This window comes from Anser cygnoides, chromosome 12, assembly GCF_040182565.1.
Source record: "Anser cygnoides isolate HZ-2024a breed goose chromosome 12, Taihu_goose_T2T_genome, whole genome shotgun sequence".
NCBI classification, from domain to species: domain Eukaryota; kingdom Metazoa; phylum Chordata; class Aves; order Anseriformes; family Anatidae; genus Anser; species Anser cygnoides.
The window spans coordinates 2,163,608-2,178,097 of NC_089884.1; the positions used below are offsets into that span (position 1 = coordinate 2,163,608).

The 14,490-nt window shown below is 51.9% G+C and overlaps 1 protein-coding gene across 6 annotated transcripts in view; it reads right to left on the reverse strand.

Annotated features, from left to right (window-relative positions):
* ZNF469 (zinc finger protein 469) overlaps window positions 1-14,490 on the reverse strand; it is a 229,524-nt gene that overhangs the window by 186,167 nt on the left and 28,867 nt on the right. For 2 of the 6 annotated variants that reach the window (XM_067004293.1, XM_067004292.1), the window contains exon 1: window positions 4,113-5,738. The exons of the other annotated variants lie outside the window; for them this stretch is intronic. The gene's annotated coding sequence lies outside the window, so the exon portion shown is untranslated. Of the gene's footprint in view, window positions 1-4,112; window positions 5,739-14,490 lie in introns of those variants that run through there. 6 annotated transcript variants of the gene reach the window in all.

The following is a 14,490-nucleotide window of genomic DNA, read 5'->3' on the forward strand; positions in this document are numbered from 1 at the left end:
CGCTTCCAAAGGGGTTTTTGACTAATGCAGTGTTTTATATAGGAACTGGCAGCCACCACCTTTTGCAACTCAATACTCTCTCAAAGACTCCGAGAGCCAGAAGTTACACTCGGAAAGCACTTTTAAGCTTTGGTTGGAAAAACAAGGCTGGTTTTGCCTTTATTCAAAGGGAAAAAAAGAAGAGAAAAAAAAATGAAGAAAGAAGTAAAAAAAAAAAGATTATGCCACGGGTTGGTAACGGCAGCTCCAACGCAGCGCTCCCTACCCTGCTCTTCCGAAGGGAGAGGCGTCCTCCTCTCCCTGCAGGCGGTGGCGATCCCTTCGCTCGTGGTCCTGCAGCGAGCAGCAGCGGACCCAGGAGCGCAGCCACCAGCCCAGGACTTGCGCCGTAAGCCGCAACCGTCCTGAGTGCGATGAGAACCGTGAGAAATGGGAACCAGCCACGGGAAGCTTGCTGGGGCACTGGATTTAAGCGGGACCATCTCTGCTGGCTGGAAACTCAGTTTCTCATCCCAGCTTTTCAGGACTAGGACTCAGGACATGGTTCCTCTTGGCTGCAACGAAGGAACTTCAACTTTCCTGCCCAAACAGTCCACAGAGACATCTATTAGTTTTAACATTATTTGGTAGAAAAGAATCCGAGGTCCGGCGTGAGCCATTTGCTGCCTCCAGAGAGGCAGGGGGAGGCAAAGTGGTGGGAGGGGAGCCTTTGCTATCCAAAAAGAAAATGTTTTGTCTCCATTCCATTCAAAAGAGGAAAAAAAAAAAAACTAAAAACTCATTCTGAAAAGTCTTGTTTTCATTCCTTTGTGAAAACAAACTACACTTTAAACCCCTGCATTTGTACAGGGCAGGATTTTGCTCGCTGGCCATCGATAACTTCCACTCCATCGTCAGCTCGTGCTGCCAGAGCGCAGGTGATGCCGTGAGCCAGGACACCAAGGTTTGTCCCCAGCATGCTGGAAGCCACCACAGGGAAGAACGGAGCAGGGACAACCCGGCCCTCTGGTCAAAGGCACAAATTCTCTTATCCATCACATCTGAGCCTTCTACCCCCCACAGCCCCCAGATCCAGCCCCCAAAGCCTTTTGGCCTCAGAGGATGCAGGCTGTGACCCCACCTGAGCTCCTGCACATGCTGCGGCACCAGCAGCTGCAAGGCCTGGGGCAGAGAAAGGCGAGAACCCGGGGGTCAGGGGAGCAGATTGACATTGGCACCCAAACCGAGCAACGTTACAGCGTCTGGGCGGGCAGATCTGGTGCCAAGTTCTGCGTTCCCAGGCTGGGCAGGACACGTGCCATCTGTGCCTCCGTTTTCATTCCTGCTTCTGCAATGGAAACAACAGCCAGGGTTTTCCTTGTTGAGCACTCGCCTTGCCACGGAGCAGCTAAAGCACGCTGCCTTCGGTGCCGAGCAGCGCCCAAAGCAGGCAGGAGCCATCGGGGCTCTGCTAAACCCCAGCTCCTGTTTGGTGAGGAACCCTCCTGGGACACCTGCACGGTGCTGAGAGGGGACACCAAGACACCACCAGAGACACCAGGAAAAAAACTGCAGGCGTGAGCTGAGTCCTGCATGTCCAATTGCAGCCATTTAAGGAAAAAATAAAAAAAAATATAATCCAATTGGTTGCACTTTGTCTCCACAGGTGCCTGATATTGCTCCTACTAAACAACACACGTGCTGCTTTCTAGAGCTGCAGCGTCAGCCACAGGAGATGCAGCAGGGGGAGGACACAAGACCAGGGGCCAGCCCATGGGGATTTATTCATTCTCAAGCAAACATCCCTCCCGCCCCATTTTATTTTTATGGCATTGGAGGAGGAGCTCCTTGCCACACCAGGCTATACTAAGGAACATATCCAACATCCAAATAGCCACAGCCACTTCTGACCTGTTACCACCCATGTGCACGGACAGGAAAAAAGCCCTGATGGGGAACGTGCCTACCAAAAGCAGCAATGAAGCAGTTGCACCCAGCTTCCTGTCCAGGGCTTTGCAAAGGGTTTTATTTTGTTTTTCTGTTTGCATCAATTTCATGACCACGGTTCTGGTTTTATTACATGCATCTCCCTCACTCCTCTGACCCAGTATCTCTTCCAGAGATTGCAATCTCACTGTATGAGCTATTTATCTAAAAAAACAAATGAGGAACATTTTTAGGCTGTGCCATTGCTTGGGAAAGCTGTACTTTAAGTTAACAGCTTGAATTAATAAGCCAGTAAAACTTAAGATGACCTTCTTCGTTGTTCTTGGCACTAGAGGGAACATCAAGTCTTCCCTTTTCCTTTTCTTTGTTGTTAGCATGGCAGAAGACAGGTGAGCAGAGAGCTGCTCACAGCACCATGTTCCATTTCAGCTGTGATCGCTAACAAAGAGAAGAAAAAGCCCTCACCTTACCTGAAAAGACGGCTCTCAAAAGACAGGCTTTTACTGAATGATAAGCAGTATAATTATATTTTAACTATGCTGCCCACAAAGAATTCGGGTGCAAACCATCCAGCACATCCTTTGCCACAGAAAAGACTCAGCATAGGGAATCAGGGACAACCGAGGCACTACCCAAGTCGCATTTCAGCAGGCTCACAGTATTTTCTCCCAACACAAAGCCATCACTTGAGGAGGGGGCTCCCACCAGCCCAGCTGTGTCTGCAGGGCAAGGCAACCGGGGCCTTGCCCCAGCTCCCAGACACCTACACCACAGAGATGCTATTGCACGAGCACAGCATTTCTTATTTGTCAATTTATTTATTTTTCTTCTCCTCCTCTTGGTCAGCTCTCTGCAGACCCCGCCACTGGCTCGTGCAGGAACCCACAGACGATGCAAGGCTCGGGGGTTTGGCTATTTTTCTGCCTTCCTTTTATGACGTGCTGGAAACGCTCGCTTTGGAACAGAAAGGACACTGATAACGGTGCTTAATCCTTCTTATCTGAGAAGGAACACGCCAGTTCTTATCCTTAGTTAGGCCACAAAGGTTAAAGGCATCTGTTTAGGACGTTTATGTGCACAGCCCAAGGAGATTTATTATTTATTTTTCTATACGCGTTTGGTGGCAGAGCTCTCCACTTATTGCAGCTGCAACGAGAAGACACTGCTGGGTAAAGGAAAGCGAGAGACTTTTAAACAAAAGCGAGGCGAACATCACAACCTACTCCAAAGGACATTAAATCCAAGGAAGTCTTCTCTCAAACAATTTCCAAGGGGTTTGGAGCAGCCCCAGAAGCTGCTTTTCATCCGCAGCTCACAATGATTTTACTAGAGAGAACAAAAAGCCTTTTTGTTCCCATTTTCCAGATGTGGAGAGTGAGGAAGAGAGAAAGCTGATGCAGAGCAGATCGCAGGTACAAAAAAAAAAAAAGGAAAAAAAAAAATAAAATACAGCAATGCAGAGGAGAGACAAACAAAACTCATCCGTTTCACAAGGAGCAGCAAGGGCTTGCACTTGTTTCATTATTGCAACATACAGAAGACAATTTTCAGTGGGAGAAAGTTGCTGCTCTCTCCAAGCGAGAGCAGAGCAGCAGAAGGTACCAAATAATCGTGGAATTATTTAAAACTGCAAGAGGCAATTGGCCTCAATTGAGCGTACGAGTTCAAAAGGAGAGGAACAGAAGAAGATAATATCAACATCTAGCAATAAAAAAGAAAGACCCTCGGTACATCCACCTGCCAGCATTTGGAAGCTCTAAGAAGAGGCTTGTAAGCAATCCCACACAGACGTACCTTTCGATGACACCGAGGAGCACTACACCAAGAGGGACGAGGCTTTGTGAGAAACAAGAGGAAAAGCGAGAGCTATTTCACTACCCGGGAAAAGCCCCCTGAAACCACGGCAGTTTCTACACTCTGAGATTTCACAGACCCAGGGCTGGGGGATTGGCACCAAATATCGCTCAAACAACAGGGGAAGGAGCGGGATGAGCTGCACGTCTGAGGCAGCCGCGATCCCTCCTAACTCGGAGCGTGCAGCACAGTAGCACCACTGAACCGAGAGGGAGTTAACCCAAACCACAGCTCAGCCTCCCACCCACGCACACGCACACCAGGAAATCACAACCCATTAGCATCAAATTGAGGTGGTTTCGGGACACCGAGGAGAAAGACACCTCACTGACCTGCCGGGCTCACGCTGCTGCTCCAGAAGCCAAGGAGAGCACTGGAAGGCGCTGAGGACTCCAGCCAGGTCCCCGAAGAGATGGCAAACTTCTCGAGGTCAGCGCCAGTCCGAGCACAGCACCTTGCAACCCAAAATCCAGAGCACCAGAAGAGACCTTTACAGCCTCTCAGGAGGGAGAAATTCACTGCACATCTTCCCAGTCCCTCACTAGCCACCACAAGCTATGAAATGAGAAATAAAGACCCAGCTGCAGCAGCTTCTGCCCTATTAAAGCCACCCAGCTGGGGGGCGGGCAGCCAGCACTCGTCCCCAGCCTGGTGCCAGGTGGGGAAGCTGGGCTGGGCTCTCCCACCCCATTTATCTCTTTCAGCTGCCCCTGCTTGCCCACCTGGGAGCTCCAGGCCACCTCTGCACACCAAGGGCAGTGCCAGGGCAAGAGCTGCTCTCATGCCTGTGGGTGCCTCTGCCTAGAGCCATGCCAGGACCTGGTTTTCAGCCCTGCTCCCTGCCTACCCATAATGTGGATGTTGTCCTCCTCCAGCACATCTGCTCTGGGAGCCCAAGCGACGTCAGAGCAGCTCCTGCAGCCCCTCACACACAGCATGAGCAAGGTGCTCTTGCAAACGCCTCTGCAAGCCTTGGCTAAGAGGAGTGGGGGTCTTCATCACACGCTGCAAAGAGCTACACCAGTCCTTCCAGAGCACGCACGGGGGGCTGTGCATCCATACACTGACCCCGACAGCGACCAGGATGCAAGAAGCTCAGATCTACGCTTGGCTTTTCAGTTGTGGGCCAGCAATACTGTGAGCAAACACACAATATATAACATGAAATGTGCTGAGCTACTGCCTGTGGCTGGGCTAAATCCTTCCCTTCCTCACTGAGTCCAGCCCTGTGCTAAAAGTGAGGCCGGACACACACCAGTGCCCCTCCACCCCACAACACTTTTCCTATTGCACCCCACGGAGCTGGGCTCCCCCAAGCCAGGCTCCAGCTCCCCTTGCCCAGCTCAAGTTTTTGGTAATTGTTGTTGTAGTAGTTAAAAAAAATAAAATCATTAGTGAGTGAAGAGCTGTATCTGAAGCATTTCCCAGCAGCAGCAGGCAGGTGCTGTCAGACAAGCGCCACTGCCCACCTCCCAGCCCAGCAGCTCATGAAATTGCCTGGGTTTATCCCACAGGCGGAGCGCGGCCGTGTGCTGTAAAGCTGCCTGATGCGGCCCCTCCAGCAGCTGTTACCACGCGTGCCCACCTGCACCTCGGTGCAAACTGCTCTGCTTCAACGAGCAATTTCGCTGCTCATCACTTGTAAAATCCCTTCTGACCAGCAGCTGTGAGTGCATGCTGCAGCTGAAGCGTGTCCTTCTCTGCCAAGCTACCACGTGGGGAATAGGCACGTTTCTCCTCTGCTTTCTTCCACTCAGGCTTCTTCTTTTTTGCTGCTTTTTTTGCCTGTTTTCTGTGTCCTCAGGAGTGAACGGGAGAGTGCTGCTCACTAAGCAGGGCTGCGAGGCTGAAGCTCAGGCCACGACAGCATGGGATGGGAGTTATCAAACATGCCGGCCTTAATTCTCTCCCAAGGGCAGCCTTTGAGTTTCTCAGAGCCTCCCTTCCCTCCCTGAAATTCAGGAGGTGCCCTCACCAATAGCCTCTCACAGAACCGTGCAGAAAACCTAAGGCTGGAGGCAGCTACAGAGTTTGGGAGCAGCACCAGAGGCAGGAATGCTGCTCGGAGGAGTCCCTGAAGCTCCAACCGGGCTCCCTCTGCCTCGTGGGTGCTCCTGATCCTCTTCTGTCCACGCTTCCTTCTTGCAGAGCCTCCTTTTTCCTTCCTCCCCTTCTTTTTGTCCATTCCTTCCTTATCCAAAGGCGGCCCCTGATGCCACCAGACCCTTTGCTGCGCTCACAGGTCCCTCACCACTTGCTGCCACCCAGGACCCGCTCCTGCTGCTCCCCGCTCCCTGATAATTCATCAAGTCCCTGAATCACGCCAGTACCAGGATGCTTTACTGGAATCCCAATCTTTGCCAACAGAGACAGCCTCTGTAGCTGGGTGCCTTACTTTTGAAACGCGCTTTCCTGTGACCCGGAGCAGGGCCAGGCCATACAAACACCTCCCCACGGGCACATCCGCAGGGCTCTGCGTGGCCCCGTTTGGCTTTAATGCCTAATCCCCTTGCAAGAAACCTTTGTTCCACTCTGCTCTTCCCGAACCTTGCACGCCTTGCTGACTCCGACGATTTCGTGGACGTGCGGAAACTGCAGAAGGACCCCGAGCAATCACGCAGGAAAGTTTCTGGCAGGCAGGGACCGGCAGCTCTTCTCCAGCCTGGCATCTGCAGGCTTACTTATGGGATGTAGTTCCTATGGAGAAACCTTTCACCGCACAGTAACGGTGTCAATTCTGCTTCTGGAAAAGCAGGAAAGGTTCAGAATTGCCAAGATTCCTCGCTCCCCAGCAAAATACGGCCAAGAGAAAGCCAGCTGTGACACCCCTACAAATATGCTCTATATGACTGCTGGAGGGTTGTATGGAAACTGGATAGCACACCTCTGGTATTTGCAGCGTATGCATTTTTTTCCGAGACCGAAGCCCATTTCATGGGGCTATAAATCAGCCATAATAAAAATTATTTCTCAGCACAAAGCACTGCCCAGCAGTAAATTTAGAAACATGTCTTTTGAAAATCATTTTGGGTCATGCTTCCACAGGTTCCCCTCCTGAAGTTTTGTCCCCCACCTGCCTGGTTCTGCAGGTTCCACACCCCTGCTTTCTAATGAAATCTTGCAGAAAATGGGCTCAGATTCAGCTGCCTGGACTTGACCTAGGGGAAAACAGCAAAGGGGATGCCTGCCCTTGGCAGGTCAGCTGTAAGCACGCTGCTAAACCCCGCGGCATGTTTACATACCACCAAGATAGGTGTGCAGCGTAAATACTTAGGAAGAGCTATCTGTGCAAGCATTAATTGAATTTCCCAATCATTCCAGGCTCAGCCGTAGTGGAGAGCAGATTTTCAAAACCACTCGGGGGATCTGGGGGCACAGACTACTGCAGGTTGGCAGAATCTGCATTTCTCACCCTTTCGGTGCCTTAAAATGACAGTTTTAGGAATCAGCACGGCTTTTTTGTCCTCCTTTTCTCTGCTCAGAGATAGCAAGCAGGGTGCCCAGCCACCTTTCTTGTGAAAAAGAGGCCAGTTTTACATTCCCATAGGAGTGTTTGTAACACAGTGACTGTTTTTGCCTACAATGCCATGAATTACTAGGTTTAACTTAATGCCATCCATTACATCTCCCATGCAGGGGGGGATCTTTGGGGCTACACTTTTCTTCCGTGTGTTTTTTTAAAATTGTGCTTTTATGAGGATAAACCAACACTCGGCCCTGTATGTTAACTGTTGGAGAGGATTTTCTTCTCCATTCTACTTCTGCCCACGTAGGCAGCGTTTCTGCAATGTCAATAGCCACAGCTTGCAATCCCAAACCGTTCCTGACGCAGGCTGCTGCTTCGTAAGTGCTGAAACAATCTCTAAATACAGATATAAATTCCATGGGAGAGAGGACACTGAACGGGGACAGGTGGGGTGGCCCAGAGCACGACGGCAGCGATGCAGCTGAGCTGCAAATGAAGGGACCCCGCTGAGGTTGCGGGCGTGGTGCAAGGTCTCAGAGCAAACATAAAGCAGAAATGTTGCACAAAGTGTGCGAAATGCCATATAGCATAAATAAATAAATAAATAAGAGGGGACAGACAGCAGAAAGGGAGGGTTGTGAGACCACTTTGTGTTCCCCAGCTGCACTCCAAGCCATCCATCCACTAACGGGGGACCCCGGCCAGCCTGGCAGGCGCTAGCTGAGAATATTTTCCCTGCCCAGGTTTGCACGCGAGCCACGCCAGCCACGCCAGCTCTAAATCAGTGCGTTCCAATTAAATTCCAATTAAAAGCCACCTAAAATAAGGAACTGCCATCCGCTTGATGGAAAGTGATAACAGGAGAGCTGCTGGGGCCAGGAGCCTGCAGGATGCTGCTCAGTCCCCCTGAAGCGAGGTGACGGCTGGAAGGACGGATGCTTCCAAAATCAGCCGTGCACGTGCCAGGCAGGTCCCCAGGCACGGCACACTGGGGATCATTAGAAGTGCGGCCCTTGGCAGTGATCAGCAACGGGCAATTTTCAGCCAGAAACACCGGGAATCTGCGAACGCACCTACTTCACGAACCACTAGGAACTGCAAATTCCTCCTTTTCACTTGGGCTTCCCATCACCACTTGTCTGCCCCGCCATCGTTTTCTCTGCACCTTGCTTTCCTTTAATGGCAAACGACTTTGTCCTTGGCTTTGTCACGTCCTTCCCACCTCTCCAAAAATAGTCTGATTTTTTCTGCTTTAGGTTTATTTTTAGCCATTACATTCCTCTCATCAAAGCAGAGGCAGCAAATGGTTTTTAAAAGATATTTATCTTGATTTAGGGGCCCAACTCTGACCTCGCATAGCATGGAATAAACTGGGAGTAACCTGCCTGAAGTCCAAGAGATATCGAATGTGTGTAAAAGTAGCACCGCTCTCCCCAGCAGGAAATGTTGCCATAAATTGTCCCGGTTTCAGTCTTAACCTTACCGAGAAGGAGCTACGCTCATCACATGCTTGGAAGCCGATTCGGTTTTGTAAAATCTGGCAAAACCGATGGGAACGCCATTTGCAGTCAACCAGCTAGGTCTGATTGTCTATTAGGAAAATCAGTGGGCAGAGTTAAAAAATACAACGTGCTCTGCAGCACAGTATCGTTTGCAGAAAATGCTTCAGACACACGAAATATATCACAACGCTCGGATTTCTGGGAGCTGAGCAGCTTTATCTTGCAGGGAGAGTGCCACACATCTGCGCTAATTGCTTGACAAGACGAATTCAATCTCTCCCAAGCAAATAGCAGGGAGTTTGCAGCATCCAAAGCCCCCCGAAGTGGCCAGGAGGGACGGAAGGGAGCACGCCTGAGCTTTGTGGCTGCTCCCTTGCATCTCGCCCATCAACAAGAAGAGCAAACGCTCATTTTCAACACGCTGCCTCTTCCTCATCGTGAGCTCCGAGCAACTTCCAAAGCGTGCCGGCTCCGCGAAGAGGAAAAGGACGTGCTGCAGGCTCATCCGCCGAGGAACTATCCGGACCGAGCAAGCAGCTGGTCCGAGAGGCGCGAGTCCACACGAGGCTGAGCAGAAGGAAATGAGAGCACTAGGAGCTGTCATTTCTGCAGCTCACGGGACCACACTCCGCGGCGTGTGTGCGGGGTGCTGCCCTCCGCAAGGCACCCATCTGCAGCGCTGTCGGCACCAGATGTGCAACGCAAGCAGCGTCGCTCGTAGGCTCGCGCTCAGTGCAACAGCAGCAGCAGCTAGCACCTGAGGTGGGGTGGATTCGTGTGCGGAGCAAACGTCTGTCAGCCTGCCAAAAGGAGAGCCAAGAAGCGGCGGGGGAAAGGTTGAAATTCAAATAAAACTCAATACCCGGCAAATGGGAAAGGTCAGACAGTGCCACTGCAGCGCTGTGTTTCATTTAATTTTGGACATGGCGCAAGCCGGAACATAATGCTGGGGTCATCGGATTTTCCTTACACCACGCTTTTGTAACTGGCAGTGGAAATGGGGCTGCTCCAGGTCCCCCGCACGGGGAGCTGGTGCGTGGCGAGGCTGTTCGGCACATCCCCTCCCAGGGCTCGCGCAGCAGAGGCACGTTCCGCAGGCAGCACCAGAATAAGCCACATTTCTAAATAAATACAAGCCTCTGAACAACAGAGGTTGGGAAAGCAGCTCCCGGAGAGCTGCACTCCTCATTTGGCTGCAGGAGATGGGGAGCCCAGGAGAGGATGCTGCCCGCTAGTTCCCAAAATCCCTGACCTGCCCGTCCTCACCTCTGCAGCTGCAGGGACCCCCACCAAAGCCCAGGCAGTTCTCAGCTCCCACAGTCAGCAACTTTGGGGCTCTCAGAACTTTTAAACAGTGCCCTAAGCTTCGGAGTCCTTTTTTTTTTTTTTTCTGGGGGAAAACAGGCAAAATTCCCTTCTCCTGGGGATTTCTTGTCCCGCAAGAAGCAGTCCCAGCACCTGCCTGAGGGGTCTTGCAAGGGTTTCCCTTTAATGAGCTGCAGAAAAAAATGAAAGGAAAGAACAAGAAGAGAAAACAGAGATGGAAAAGGAGGAGAAAAGCCATTTTCAGTTCCCCGCCCAGGGGAATTTCATGAGGCTCAGCCTACACCAAAGCTCTGCCACATCTACAGCCCAGCACCTTGCCCCAGCCTTCCACCCCATCACCGGTTTAAACGGCCTGGGAAGCCCCACAGACGCCCTGGGTACTCTGCCCCGTTCCCTGCCACTTTTCAGCTGAAATCCACATTTCAGCATTATAAAATTCCTGCACGGGTCCACCCTTCCCTCCCGGTGGCACGACGGAGCGGTGCTGCCCGTGGCTGTCAGCAGTGGCAGCAAGCAGATAAGGGGCGTGCTTGAGATGCAGGAGGCTTGGCGGGGTGGAGGGGGGGCAGTAATTGATGTGGATTTCTTCCAGCTCTGGAGTTTGCAAAGGTGAGAAAGCGGAACAAACAAACAACCAGCAAAGAAAGGATCTCTGCGATCTTGGAATAAAATTAAGCCGGGGAAGATTTCAAATTTCGGTGTCTGCATCACCCCTTTCTCATCTGCCCTTGAACAAAGACAGATAGTGCAATACCTCTGAAATAAGAAAAAAAATATTTAAAATGTGATATAAGTGCTGTTAGCATGGGGCAGTAGCACAAGATGTTTTATCTCGCTCACCAGGACCAAGGGTTCATTAATCATGCTGCACTATTCTGCGCACCGTATCTTATCTGCGGCTTGCTCCCTGTGCTCTCTTTTACAGGACATCTGTGAGCAGGAGTGACAGCAGTAAAATATCGATTAATATGATCATATATTGATGTTCTTCACTGAAATTGGTTTATTACTTACAAAGATGGGAACACAGGCACTGCTTTGCCCCAGGAGGCAGCCACCTCCTGGGTGGGATCTGTCCGCAGAAGAGCGTTTAGGATACGGAACAGAAAATCCTGTAACAAGGAGGAATAATTTAAGCCCTTAAGGAAGGTGGAGTACAAGGGCACAAGCAGGAATTAAGACAGAACTACACAACATCCCTTCTCTCCTGGGAAAATGCTTATACATCTTTGGAGATCTTACTGGTACCCTAATTCTTCACCAGATGCAGAAGAAATGTCATTTGCATGTTTTATGGCTCCCAACCATCTATTATTGTGGGCATTTTTTTTCCTAACTGAATCTCTCGGCAGGTGTTTCCGTTCTCCAACACATTAACTATGGCGTGTGCTTATGATTCGTAGTAGTCTACGGAAGGAGAAAACCCAAATTCCTACCTCCCATCAAAAAAAAAACTTCAACAAATCAGCCAGAACAGGGTCTGATCCAACAGGAGAAGTCCAGCTGACATCAACCTCGTGTGACACAAAGCCTGAAAGGAAGGAGCAAGCCAACCTCGTTATTCCTGGTGCATAGACACGGACACAAGCAAAGGAGAGAAGGGGTGGCAACGAGCTGAACGGGGCTGAGGATCAGTCCGGGGGGGCTGTGGCAGGGAGGTGACACCAGGTCTGCCAAGTCCCCGAGCACGGCTCTGGGAGGAGTTGATACTTTTTGCACCTTGGAGAGCCGCGCGCTGCACCCACTGGTGCTGCACCCACGCCAGTCGCCACCGCTCCTACGGCACGGCACAGCCCTCCGTGGATGACCCAGACCATTTGAATAATGCAAAATAGGGGTTCGTGGAGCGAGAAACGGCGTGTTGGTGAAGTAATGACCTTCAAAGAGGTGGAGACTTATGAGTTATGAACCTATCACTGCTCTCCCCACTGCCTCGCTCGTGTATACACTTACGCAATGATTTATTTGCATCCTGCACGAAAACAAATGGATGTTTTACATATTTATATCATAAGATAAACCGATATTTAAGCTGATCAAAGACAGCGGCAGATCTGGAGGCGATTACAGCAAGTGTTTTCTTAACTGAGGTCACGCTGCACTTGGTGCGGGTGAGGCTGCGGATCTGCTGAGCACATGTGAGCGCGCGAGGAAGGGCAGCAGATAGAGGCGCGCGCAGAGCCCCGGCTTTCCAAGAGCACTGACAGTTCAAGCAAAACTGAACCTGGCTCCCTGCATCAGGCCTCGGTAATTACAATAGTGGTCAAGGGGATAAATACTGTACTGCTTGCAAAATTAAAAATTGAGTCCTTATGGAGTCTAAAGCCCTTCGTCTCCAACGAGTGGCAGTTCTGTCCAGCGGTTTCGGAGATCTCTCTCGGGGGATGCGCGGATTACTGGAGTCCTGGGACTATGATTTCATCAGTTCTCATCCCTCAGCTGAGCTGCGGTAACAGGCTGGACACGTCCTCTTGAGCTGCTGGAAGTGGAAAGAAACACCGTGCGGCAGCAGGCGAGTGGTCTCCAGCCCGGCTGACAGGCGGTGACTTGTCAGCCCGCACCGCCGCGGTCGCCTGCAATCACCCAGCGAGCGTGATAGATTTGAAGGGTGGAAAAAGTAATTGCCAGATTGCGAGACACAATGGCTTCTTTCGGTCCCAGATAATGCTCCTGCGGTTTTTCCAGGTGCACATTCAAAATCCTCATAGCCAGGGCTCTGATTTGAAAAACTGCAAGCTGTCTGCGGCAGCAGAGACAGATTTAATTCTGCAGACCGGACCTGGCACGCCGCGGGCTGGCCTTGGAGGGATTTTCCTCTTCCACATCTCAGGTTACGCGCTTAACCGCAGGGTTGGGCAGGTGCCCCCGTGGAAACGGGCAGAGGATAAAATGGATGTCACGCTTCCACTCACAAAGTCTTGCAGTGGCTGTGGCAGGGTGGAGGCTGCAAGACCCGGGCAGGACCGGCCTGCTGCAGCCTGGTGTCTCGCCATCGGCGTGCCGAGGGCGCACAGCCCCTTGGAGAGGCAGAGCTGCTCTGGGATCCCGCTCCCGGAGACATCTGGGTCCCCGCTGGGCCGTGCTGCTGCCGGGAGGGGAACGCTTCTCCTTCCGTTTAACGTGATGTTGAATTGGAAGCAGCGCAGTTATCTTCCACCCCCTTGTCGGCCCGGCTCCCTGCAGCTCATTTCCTCTGCCCTCTCTCCTTTCGGCACGGGGGTCACGGCAGGGAGGGCAGCGTCTGCAGCTCGCGGTGTCTGCACAGGGCACGTGGCAGTCCCCAGGCTGCAGCACCCAGGTGAGCACATCCCTAATGAAGACATGTAACGAATCCCCACGCGGGGGACAAGAGGGTCCTTTGTCCTTCTGCTCGCTCCCTCCAGCAGCCTGAGCATCCCTCCCTCCAGCGCTGGTGGCTGCGATGATAACACGCTCGCCGAGCCCCCAAAGAGCTGGTTATCAGCCTGTCTGGGGCGGGATGGGAAAATCAGCCCCAGCTGGCTCCAAGGGGCGCGTGTAACCCCTGCTGCTGTGAGGTCTGCTTTCAAGCACAGAGCAAACAGCCTCGCTGCACATGGAAAGCTCCCCCAGAGGCTGAGAGTTCAGCAACTGCAGGAATGTTTTGCGAGTCTTTCCCTTCGGTACCTCCGCAGGTGACTGCAAGGCCACGGACTCGATGGCCGAACACCTCGGTGACACTCCTGGGTGGATGGAGCCAGGTGCCAGGCAGCGAGCTAAGAGCCGTCTCCTTTTCCCTGCAGTCTCGCCATCCCTGAAAAATGGTGAGGCCTAAGGATTTAACAGAAAAGCTTCGGACTTGTCTTTTCACTTCCTTTCAGCAGCAGGAACAGGTTGGAGCAATCTGTCTCGCTGCGCATGGGTCAGTGTGACTGCATGTTTGCAGTCTCTTCGCCACAGAAAAGCAATTATTTGGTCTATAACGGGATTTTGATACAAAATATGTGAAAGAGCTAAGACTTCCTGCAGCCAAATTCCTGCATAATGCATAGAAGAACAGACTTCAAACAACATTTTTCAGGAAATCTCATGTTTCCCACTACCTACAATCACCAAGCAGGGCTCCCTAAGAGTCTTCTTGCAGCACAATCCCAGCGTTGGCTCTGTGTACGTCCGTCTGCACCTCCCTACCCTAAATCCTGTTCTTGGGGAAAAACCCACTCCGGGCGAATGCTCACGTCAGGCTCATTGCTTGGCCATACCTTGACCTCTTTGCCGAGGCTTTTGGAAAAGGTGTGCGGTAGCCTGGACAGTTTTGGTGGGGTTTGGCGAGGTGGATGCCAGCCCTGCGTGACGTGGCTGGAGGCCAGCAGGCTCCGCTCCCCATCAGCCAGGGAAAGACCCTCGCAGGCTCTGTCCTTGCGTTTCCAAGACTTGTATCACCAGAATACGTAGGCA